At 35.5% G+C, this 11,391-nt stretch overlaps 4 non-coding genes across 4 annotated transcripts; all 4 read right to left on the bottom strand.

Annotated features, from left to right (window-relative positions):
• Nucleotides 1-1,696: 1,696 nt before the first annotated feature.
• Nucleotides 1,697-1,789, bottom strand: TRNAI-UAU (transfer RNA isoleucine (anticodon UAU)). Its single transcript is given in 2 exon segments — nt 1,697-1,732; nt 1,752-1,789. It is a non-coding gene; the product is annotated as a tRNA-Ile (tRNA).
• An 804-nt stretch (nt 1,790-2,593) lies between these two features.
• TRNAI-UAU (transfer RNA isoleucine (anticodon UAU)) lies at nt 2,594-2,686 on the bottom strand. Its single transcript is given in 2 exon segments — nt 2,594-2,629; nt 2,649-2,686. It is a non-coding gene; the product is annotated as a tRNA-Ile (tRNA).
• Nucleotides 2,687-4,414: 1,728 nt separating this feature from the next.
• TRNAI-UAU (transfer RNA isoleucine (anticodon UAU)) lies at nt 4,415-4,507 on the bottom strand. Its single transcript is given in 2 exon segments — nt 4,415-4,450; nt 4,470-4,507. It is a non-coding gene; the product is annotated as a tRNA-Ile (tRNA).
• A 2,627-nt stretch (nt 4,508-7,134) lies between these two features.
• TRNAI-UAU (transfer RNA isoleucine (anticodon UAU)) lies at nt 7,135-7,227 on the bottom strand. The gene is given in 2 exon segments: nt 7,135-7,170; nt 7,190-7,227. It is a non-coding gene; the product is annotated as a tRNA-Ile (tRNA).
• Between the last annotated feature and the right edge of the window lie 4,164 nt (nt 7,228-11,391).

The following is an 11,391-nucleotide window of genomic DNA, read 5'->3' as shown; positions in this document are numbered from 1 at the left end:
ATGCTAGATGTGGATTTTATTCAATACAATCAGTACATTCATAAGAATTGAAAAAGAAAATAATTTATGGTGATGAATGATGAGCAACAAAGGAACATGCATGCCAGATGGCACTTGAATAAGCTGTCCACGGTGATAGAAAAGGTTTAAAAAACAACAACAACAATGTTATCATAATTAATGTCATATTTTAGCTTCTGTGGTCATTTCTTACAAGCTAAACACTGCAAGACTGTTTTACAGTTGAAGCAAGGATAAAATATCAACTCTAGTGATGAGACACTTGCTGTAATGACTTCCAACTCAGACGGGACTTAAACCCACAACCACTGGTTTAGGAGAACAGTGCCTTATCCATTATGCCAGTGGTGCTTACTGATGTCCTTATTTAAGACTGATAGGTTTTTAATAGTCAATTATTTATTTTTGAAAAAAAGTGAAGCTGTTTACTGTGTTCTTTGCATTACCAAGTCCAGCAAGAAATGTGCTGGTACTATCCAGAGCTGTCAGTATGGATTATCATGCTATATTGCAGAAAATCAATTTGATGCAACTGCTTTACCAACAGTATGTTAATCTTTTCCATTGCTGTTTTGTTGGCTGACTGAAGGAAGATATGCAGTGCATTTGAACCAAAGCAGATGTGTGCTGACAACTTAAATGCACAATCATGTTTGTGTTTTTTCTTTCTTTCTTCCATCCTTTGTAATATCATATTAAATATTAAGGTAGCAGTTTATAATCAATGAGTAATGACATAAAAAAAGGAAAAAAAAACATTATACAAAGCTGCTCCACGAGAGGCTTGACCTCACAACCTCGGCATTGCTCAACAGATACTGTATTATAAGTACCACGCGCTGACCAATTGCGCCACTGGAGCACTTTGCAGCATTAATTGGTTATGCTAGATGTGGATTTTATTCAATACAATCAGTACAGTCATAAGAATTGAAAAAGAAAATCATTTTTGGTGATGAATGATGAGCAACAAAGGAACATGCATGCCAGATGGCACTTGAATAAGCTGTCCACTGTGATAGAAAAGGTTTAAAAAACAACAACAACAATGTTATCATAATTAATGTCATATTTTAGCTTCTGTGGTCATTTTTTACAAGCTAAACACTGCAAGACTGTTTTACAGTTGAAGCAAGGATAAAATATAAACTCTAGTGATGAGACACTTGCTGTAATGACTTCCAACTTAGACGGGACTTAAACCCACAACCACTGGCTTAGGAGAACAGTGCCTTATCCATTATGCCAGTGGTGCTTACTGATGTCCTTATTTAAGACTGATAGGGTTTTAATAGTCAATTATTTATTTTTGAAAAAAAATTTAAGCTGTTTACTGTGTTCTTTGCATTACCAAGTTCAGCAAGAAATGTGCTGGTACTATCCAGAGCTGTCAGTATGGATTATCATGCTATATTGCAGAAAATCAATTTGATGCAACTGCTTTACCAACAGTATGTTATTGTTTTCCATTGCTGTTTTGTTGGCTGACTGAAGGAAGATATGCAGTGCATTTGAACCAAAGCAGATGTGTGCTGACAACTTAAACGCACAATCATGTTTGTGTGTTTTCTTTCTTTCTTCCATCCTTTGTAATATCATATTAAATATTAAGGCTACAAGTTTATAATCAATGACTAATGACATAAGAAAAGGAAAAAAAAACAGTATATAAAGATGCTCCAGGTGAGGCTTGAACTCACAACCTCGGCATTGCTCAACAGATATTGTCTTATAAGTACCACGTGCTGACCAACTGCGCCACTGGAGCGCTTTGCGACATTGATTGGTTATGCTAGATGTGGATTTTATTCAATGCAATCAGTACAGTCATAAGAATTGAAAAAGAAAATCATTTTTGGTGATGAATGATGAGCAACAAAGGAACATGCATGCCAGATGGTACTTAAATAAGATGTCCACGGTGATAGAAAATGTTTAAAAAAACAACAACAATGTTATCATAATAAATGTCATACTTTAGCTTCTGTGGTCATTTTTTGCAAGCTAAACACTGCAAGACTGTTTTACAGTCGAAGCAAGGATAAAATATCAATTCTAGTGATGAGACACTTGCTGTAATGACTTCCACCCCATATGGAACTTGGACCCCCTGTCTTAGGAGGGCAGTGACTTATCCATTATGCCAGTGGTGCTTACTGATGTTCTTATTTAAGACTGTTAGGTTTTTAATAGTCAATTATTTATTTTTGAGGAAAAAGTGAAGCTGTTTACTGTGTTCTTTGCATTACCAAGTCCAGCAAGAAATGTGCTGGTACTATCCAGAGCTGTCAGTATGGATTATCATGCTATATTGCAGAAAATCAATTTGATGCAACTGCTTTACCAACAGTATGTTATTCTTTTCCATTGCTGTTTTGTTGGCTGACTGAAGGAAGATATGCAGTGCATTTGAACCAAAGCAGATGTGTGCTGACAACTTAAATGCACAATCATGTTTGTGTTTTTTCTTTCTTTCTTCCATCCTTTGTAATATCATATTAAATATTAAGGTAGCAGTTTATAATCAATGACTAATGACATAAAAAAAGGAAAGAAAACAATTATACAAAGCTGCTCCAAGTGAGGCTTGAACTCACAACCTCGGCATTGCTCAACAGATACTGTCTTATAAGTACCGCGCGCTGACCAATTGCGCCACTGGAGCACTTTGCAGCATTCATTGGTTATGCTAGATGTGGATTTTATTCAATACAATCAGTACAGTCATAAGAATTGAAAAAGAAAATCATTTTTGGTGATGAATGATGAGCAACAAAGGAACATGCATGCCAGATGGCACTTGAATAAGCTGTCCACTGTGATAGAAAAGGTTTAAAAAACAACAACAACAATGTTATCCTAATTAATGTCATATTTTAGCTTCTGTGGTCATTTTTTACAAGCTAAACACTGCAAGACTGTTTTACAGTTGAAGCAAGGATAAAATATCAACTCTAGTGATGAGACACTTGCTGTAATGACTTCCAACTCAGACGGGACTTAAACCCACAACCACTGGCTTAGGAGAACAGTGCCTTATCCATTATGCCAGTGGTGCTTACTGACGTCCTTATTTAAGACTGATAGGTTTTTAATAGTCAATTATTTATTTTTTAAAAAAAGTGAAGCTGTTTACTGTGTTCTTTGCATTACCAAGTCCAGCAAGAAATGTGCTGGTACTATCCAGAGCTGTCAGTATGGATTATCATGCTATATTGCAGAAAATCAATTTGATGCAACTGCTTTACCAACAGTATGTTAATCTTTTCCATTGCTGTTTTGTTGGCTGACTGAAGGAAGATATACAGTGCATTTGAACCAAAGCAGATGTGTGCTGACAACTTAAATGCACAATCATGTTTGTGTGTTTTCTTTCTTTCTTCCATCCTTTGTAATATCATATTAAATATTAAGGTAGCAGTTTATAATCAATGACTAATGACATGAAAAAAGGAAAAAAAACATTATACAAAGCTCCTCCAGGAGAGGCTTTCACTCACAACCTCGGCATTGCTCAACAGATACTGTATTATAAGTACCACGCGCTGACCAATTGCGCCACTGGAGCACTTTGCAGCATTAATTGGTTATGCTAGATGTGGATTTTATTCAATACAATCAGTACAGTCATAAGAATTGAAAAAGAAAATCATTTTTGGTGATGAATGATGAGCAACAAAGGAACATGCATGCCAGATGGCACTTGAATAAGCTGTCCACTGTGATAGAAAAGGTTTAAAAAACAACAACAACAATGTTATCATAATTAATGTCATATTTTAGAATGTCATATTTTAGCTTCTGTGGTCATTTTTTACAAGCTAAACACTGCAAGACTGTTTTACAGTTGAAGCAAGGATAAAATATAAACTCTAGTGATGAGACACTTGCTGTAATGACTTCCAACTCAGACGGGACTTAAACCCACAACCACTGGCTTAGGAGAACAGTGCCTTATCCATTATGCCAGTGGTGCTTACTGATGTCCTTATTTAAGACTGATAGGTTTTTAATAGTCAATTATTTATTTTTGAAAAAAAGTGAAGCTGTTTACTGTGTTCTTTGCATTACCAAGTCCAGCAAGAAATGTGCTGGTACTATCCAGAGCTGTCAGTATGGATTATCATGCTATATTGCAGAAAATCAATTTGATGCAACTGCTTTACCAACAGTATGTTAATCTTTTCCATTGCTGTTTTGTTGGCTGACTGAAGGAAGATATGCAGTGCATTTGAACCAAAGCAGATGTGTGCTGACAACTTAAATGCACAATCATGTTTGTGTTTTTTCTTTCTTTCTTCCATCCTTTGTAATATCATATTAAATATTAAGGTAGCAGTTTATAATCAATGACTAATGACATAAAAAAAGGAAAAAAAACATAATACAAAGCTGCTCCAGGAGAGGCTTGAACTCACAACCTCGGCATTGCTCAACAGATACTGTATTATAAGTACCACGCGCTGACCAATTGCGCCACTGGAGCACTTTGCAGCATCAATTGGTTATGCTAGATGTGGATTTTATTCAATATAATCAGTACAGTCAAAAGAATTGAAAAAGAAAATCATTTTTGGTGATGAATGATGAGCAACAAAGGAACATGCATGCCAGATGGCACTTGAATAAGCTGTCCACTGTGATAGAAAAGGTTTAAAAAAACAACAACAACAATGTTATCATAATTAATGTCATATTTTAGCTTCTGTGGTCATTTTTTACAAGCTAAACACTGCAAGACTGTTTTACAGTAGAAGCAAGGATAAAATATCAACTCTAGTGATGAGACACTTGCTGTAATGACTTCCAACTCAGACGGGACTTAAACCTACAACCACTGGCTTAGGAGAACAGTGCCTTATCCATTATGCCAGTGGTGCTTACTGATGTCCTTATTTAAGACAGTTAGGTTTTTAATAGTCAATTATTTATTTTTTGAAAAAAAGTGAAGCTGTTTACTGTGTTCTTTGCATTACCAAGTCCAGCAAGAAATGTGCTGGTACTATCCAGAGCTGTCAGTATGGATTATCATGCTATATTGCAGAAAATCAATTTGATGCAACTGCTTTACCAACAGTATGTTAATCTTTTCCATTGCTGTTTTGTTGGCTGACTGAAGGAAGATATGCAGTGCATTTGAACCAAAGCAGATGTGTGCTGACAACTTAAATGCACAATCATGTTTGTGTTTTTTCTTTCTTTCTTTCTTCCATCCTTTGTAATATCATATTAAATATTAAGGTAGCAGTTTATAATCAATGACTAATGACATAAAAAAAGGAAAAAAAAACATTATACAAAGCTGCTCATGGAGAGGCTTTCACTCACAACCTCGGCATTGCTCAACAGATACTGTATTATAAGTACCACGCGCTGACCAATTGCGCCACTGGAGCACTTTGCAGCATTAATTGGTTATGCTAGATGTGGATTTTATTCAATACAATCAGTACAGTCATAAGAATTGAAAAAGAAAATCATTTTTGGTGATGAATGATGAGCAACAAAGGAACATGCATGCCAGATGGCACTTGAATAAGCTGTCCACTGTGATAGAAAAGGTTTAAAAAACAACAACAACAATGTTATCCTAATTAATGTCATATTTTAGCTTCTGTGGTCATTTTTTACAAGCTAAACACTGCAAGACTGTTTTACAGTTGAAGCAAGGATAAAATATAAACTCTAGTGATGAGACACTTGCTGTAATGACTTCCAACTCAGACGGGACTTAAACCCACAACCACTGGCTTAGGAGAACAGTGCCTTATCCATTATGCCAGTGGTGCTTACTGATGTCCTTATTTAAGACTGATAGGTTTTTAATAGTCAATAATTTATTTTTGAAAAAAAGTGAAGCTGTTTACTGTGTTCTTTGCATTACCAAGTCCAGCAAGAAATGTGCTGGTACTATCCAGAGCTGTCAGTATGGATTATCATGCTATATTGCAGAAAATCAATTTGATGCAACTGCTTTACCAACAGTATGTTAATCTTTTCCATTGCTGTTTTGTTGGCTGACTGAAGGAAGATATGCAGTGCATTTGAACCGAAGCAGATGTTTGCTGACAACTTAAATGCACAATCATGTTTGTGTTTTTTCTTTCTTTCTTCCATCCTTTGTAATATCATATTAAATATTAAGGTAGCAGTTTATAATCGATGACTAATGACATAAAAAAAGGAAAAAAAAACATTATACAAAGCTGCTCCAGGTGAGGCTTGAACTCACAACCGCGGCATTGCTCAACAGACACTGTATTATAAGTACCACGCGCTGAGCAATTGCGCCACTGGAGCACTTTGCAGCATTAATTGGTTATGCTAGATGTGGATTTTATTCAATACAATCAGTACAGTCATAAGAATTGAAAAAGAAAATCATTTTTGGTGATGAATGATGAGCAACAAAGGAACATGCATGCCAGATGGCACTTGAATAAGCTGTCCACTGTGATAGAAAAGGTTTAAAAAACAACAACAACAATGTTATCATAATTAATGTCATATTTTAGCTTCTGTGGTCATTTTTTACAAGCTAAACATTGCAAGATTGTTTTACAGTTGAAGCAAGGATAAAATATAAACTCTAGTGATGAGACACTTGCTGTAATGACTTCCAACTCAGACGGGACTTAAACCCACAACCACTGGCTTAGGAGAACAGTGCCTTATCCATTATGCCAGTGGTGCTTACTGATGTCCTTATTTAAGACTGATAGGGTTTTAATAGTCAATTACTTATTTTTGAAAAAAAATTGAAGCTGTTTACTGTGTTCTTTGCATTACCAAGTCCAGCAAGAAATGTGCTGGTACTATCCAGAGCTGTCAGTATGGATTATCATGCTATATTGCAGAAAATCAATTTGATGCAACTGCTTTACCAACAGTATGTTATTCTTTTCCATTGCTGTTTTGTTGGCTGACTGAAGGAAGATATGCAGTGCATTTGAACCAAAGCAGATGTGTGCTGACAACTTAAATGCACAATCATGTTTGTGTGTTTTCTTTCTTTCTTCCATCCTTTGTAATATCATATTAAATATTAAGGCTACAAGTTTATAATCAATGACTAATGACATAAGAAAAGGAAAAAAAAACAGTATACAAAGCTGCTCCAGGTGAGGCTTGAACTCACAACCTCGGCATTGCTCAACAGATACTGTCTTATAAGTACCGCGTGCTGACCAACTGCGCCACTGGAGCGCTTTGCAACATTGTTTGGTTATGCTAGATGTGGATTTTATTCAATGCAATCAGTACAGTCATAAGAATTGAAAAAGAAAATCATTTTTGGTGATGAATGATGAGCAACAAAGGAACATGCATGCCAGATGGTACTTAAATAAGATGTCCACGGTGATAGAAAATGTTTAAAAAAAACAACAACAATGTTATCATAATAAATGTCATATTTTAGCTTCTGTGGTCATTTTTTGCAAGCTAAACACTGCAAGACTGTTTTACAGTCGAAGCAAGGATAAAATATCAATTCTAGTGATGAGACACTTGCTGTAATGACTTCCACCCCATATGGAACTTGGACCCCCTGTCTTAGGAGGGCAGTGACTTATCCATTATGCCAGTGGTGCTTACTGATGTTCTTATTTAAGACTGTTAGGTTTTTAATAGTCAATTATTTATTTTTGAAGAAAAAGTGAAGCTGTTTACTGTGTTCTTTGCATTACCAAGTCCAGCAAGAAATGTGCTGGTACTATCCAGAGCTGTCAGTATGGATTATCATGCTATATTGCAGAAAATCAATTTGATGCAACTGCTTTACCAACAGTATGTTAATCTTTTCCATTGCTGTTTTGTTGGCTGACTGAAGGAAGATATGCAGTGCATTTGAACCAAAGCAGATGTGTGCTGACAACTTAAATGCACAATCATGTTTGTGTTTTTTCTTTCTTTCTTCCATCCTTTGTAATATCATATTAAATATTAAGGTAGCAGTTTATAATCAATGACTAATGACATAAAAAAAGGAAAAAAAAAACATTATTCAAAGCTGCTCTAAGTGAGGCTTGAACTCACAACATCGGCATTGCTCAACAGATACTGTCTTATAAGTACCGCGCGCTGACCAATTACGCCACTGGAGCACTTTGCAGCATTAATTGGTTATGCTAGATGTGGATTTTATTCAATACAATCAGTACAGTCATAAGAATTGAAAAAGAAAAACATTTTTGGTGATGAATGATGAGCAACAAAGGAACATGCATGCCAGATGGCACTTGAATAAGCTGTCCACTGTGATAGAAAAGGTTTAAAAAACAACAACAACAATGTTATCCTAATTAATGTCATATTTTAGCTTCTGTGGTCATTTTTTACAAGCTAAACACTGCAAGACTGTTTTACAGTTGAAGCAAGGATAAAATATAAACTCTAGTGATGAGACACTTGCTGTAATGACTTCCAACTCAGACGGGACTTAAACCCACAACCACTGGCTTAGGAGAACAGTGCCTTATCCATTATGCCAGTGGTGCTTACTGATGTCCTTATTTAAGACTGTTAGGTTTTTAATAGTCAATTATTTATTTTTGAAAAAAGTGAAGCTGTTTACTGTGTTCTTTGCATTACCAAGTCCAGCAAGAAATGTGCTGGTACTATCCAGAGCTGTCAGTATGGATTATCATGCTATATTGCAGAAAATCTATTTGATGCAACTGCTTTACCAACAGTATGTTAATCTTTTCCATTGCTGTTTTGTTGGCTGACTGAAGGAAGATATGCAGTGCATTTGAACCAAAGCAGATGTGTGCTGACAACTTAAATGCACAATCATGTTTGTGTGTTTTCTTTCTTTCTTCCATCCTTTGTAATATCATATTAAATATTAAGGTAGCAGTTTATAATCAATGACTAATGACATAAAAAAAGGAAAAAAAAACATTATACAAAGCTGCTCTAGGTGAGGCTTGAACGCACAACCTCGGCATTACTCAACAGATACTGTATTATAAGTACCACACGCTGACCATTTGCACCACTGGAGCACTTTGCAGCATTAGTTGGTTATGCTAGATGTGGATTTTATTCAATACAATCAGTACAGTCATAAGAATTGAAAAAGAAAATCATTTTTGGTGATGAATGATGAGCAACAAAGGAACATGCATGCCAGATGGCACTTGAATAAGCTGTCCACTGTGATAGAAATGGTTTAAAAAACAACAACAACAACAACAACAACAATGTTATCCTAATTAATGTCATATTTTAGCTTCTGTGGTCATTTTTTACAAGCTAAACACTGCAAGACTGTTTTACAGTTGAAGCAAGGATAAAATATCAACTCTAGTGATGAGATACTTGCTGTAATGACTTCCAACTCAGACGGGACTTAAACCCACTACCACTGGCTTAGGAGAACAGTGCCTTATCCATTATGCCAGTGGTGCTTACTGATGTCCTTATTTAAGACTGTTAGGTTTTTAATAGTCAATTATTTATTTTTGAAAAAAAGTGAAGCTGTTTACTGTGTTCTTTGCATTACCAAGTCCAGCAAGAAATGTGCTGGTACTATCCAGAGCTGTAAGTATGGATTATCATGCTATATTGCAGAAAATCAATTTGATGCAACTGCTTTACCAACAGTATGTTAATCTTTTCCATTGCTGTTTTGTTGGCTGACTGAAGGAAGATATGCAGTGCATTTGAACCAAAGCAGATGTGTGCTGACAACTTAAATGCACAATCATGTTTGTGTTTTTTCTTTCTTTCTTCCATCCTTTGTATTATCATATTAAATATTAAGGTAGCAGTTTATAATCAATGACTAATGACATAAAAAAAGGAAAAAAAAAACATTATTCAAAGCTGCTCCAAGTGAGGCTTGAACTCACAACATCGGCATTGCTCAACAGATACTGTCTTATAAGTACCGCGCGCTGACCAATTACGCCACTGGAGCACTTTGCAGCATTAATTGGTTATGCTAGATGTGGATTTTATTCAATACAATCAGTACAGTCATAAGAATTGAAAAAGAAAAACATTTTTGGTGATGAATGATGAGCAACAAAGGAACATGCATGCCAGATGGCACTTGAATAAGCTGTCCACTGTGATAGAAAAGGTTTAAAAAACAACAACAACAATGTTATCCTAATTAATGTCATATTTTAGCTTCTGTGGTCATTTTTTACAAGCTAAACACTGCAAGACTGTTTTACAGTTGAAGCAAGGATAAAATATCAACTCTAGTGATGAGACACTTACTGTAATGACTTCGAACTCAGACGGGACTTAAACCCACCACCACTGGCTTAGGAGAACAGTGCCTTATCCATTATGCCAGTAGTGCTTACTGATGTCCTTATTTAAGACTGATAGGTTTTTAATAGTCAATTATTTATTTTTGAAAAAAAGTGAAGCTGTTTACTGTGTTCTTTGCATTACCAAGTCCAGCAAGAAATGTGCTGGTACTATCCAGAGCTGTCAGTATGGATTATCATGCTATATTGCAGAAAATCAATTTGATGCAACTGCTTTACCAACAGTATGTTAATCTTTTCCATTGCTGTTTTGTTGGCTGATTGAAGGAAGATATGCAGTGCATTTGAACCAAAGCAGATGTGTGCTGACAACTTAAAAGCACAATCATGTTTGTGTTTTTTCTTTCTTTCTTCCATCCTTTGTAATATCATATTAAATATTAAGGTAGCGGTTTATAATCAATGACTAATGACATAAAAAAAGGAAAAAAAAACATTATACAGAGCTGCTCTAGGTGAGGCTTGAACTCACAACCTAGGCATTGCTCAACAGATACTGTATTATAAGTACCACATGCTGACCAATTGCACCACTGGAGCACTTTGCAGCATTAATTGGTTATGCTAGATGTGGATTTTATTCAATACAATCAGTACAGTCATAAGAATTGAAAAAGAAAATCATTTTTGGTGATGAATGATGAGCAACAAAGGAATATGCATGCCAGATGGCACTTGAATAAGCTGTCCACTGTGATAGAAAAGGTTTAAAAAACAACAACAACAATGTTATCCTAATTAATGTCATATTTTAGCTTCTGTGGTCATTTTTTACAAGCTAAACACTGCAAGACTGTTTTACAGTTGAAGCAAGGATAAAATATCAACTCTAGTGATGAGACACTTGCTGTAATGACTTCCAACTCAGACGGGACTTAAACCCACTACCACTGGCTTAGGAGAACAGTGCCTTATCCATTATGCCAGTGGTACTTACTGTTGTCCTTATTTAAGACTGTTAGATTTTTAATAGTCAATTATTTATTTTTGAAAAAAAGTGAAGCTGTTTACTGTGTTCTTTGCATTACCAAGTCCAGCAAGAAATGTGCTGGTACTATCCAGAGCTGTAAGTATTTATTAT

The sequence above is a fragment of the Pseudophryne corroboree genome, chromosome 4, assembly GCF_028390025.1.
Source record: "Pseudophryne corroboree isolate aPseCor3 chromosome 4, aPseCor3.hap2, whole genome shotgun sequence".
In the NCBI taxonomy this organism is placed as follows: Eukaryota; Metazoa; Chordata; class Amphibia; order Anura; family Myobatrachidae; genus Pseudophryne; species Pseudophryne corroboree.
This window is presented reverse-complemented; position numbering and strand designations above follow the sequence as displayed.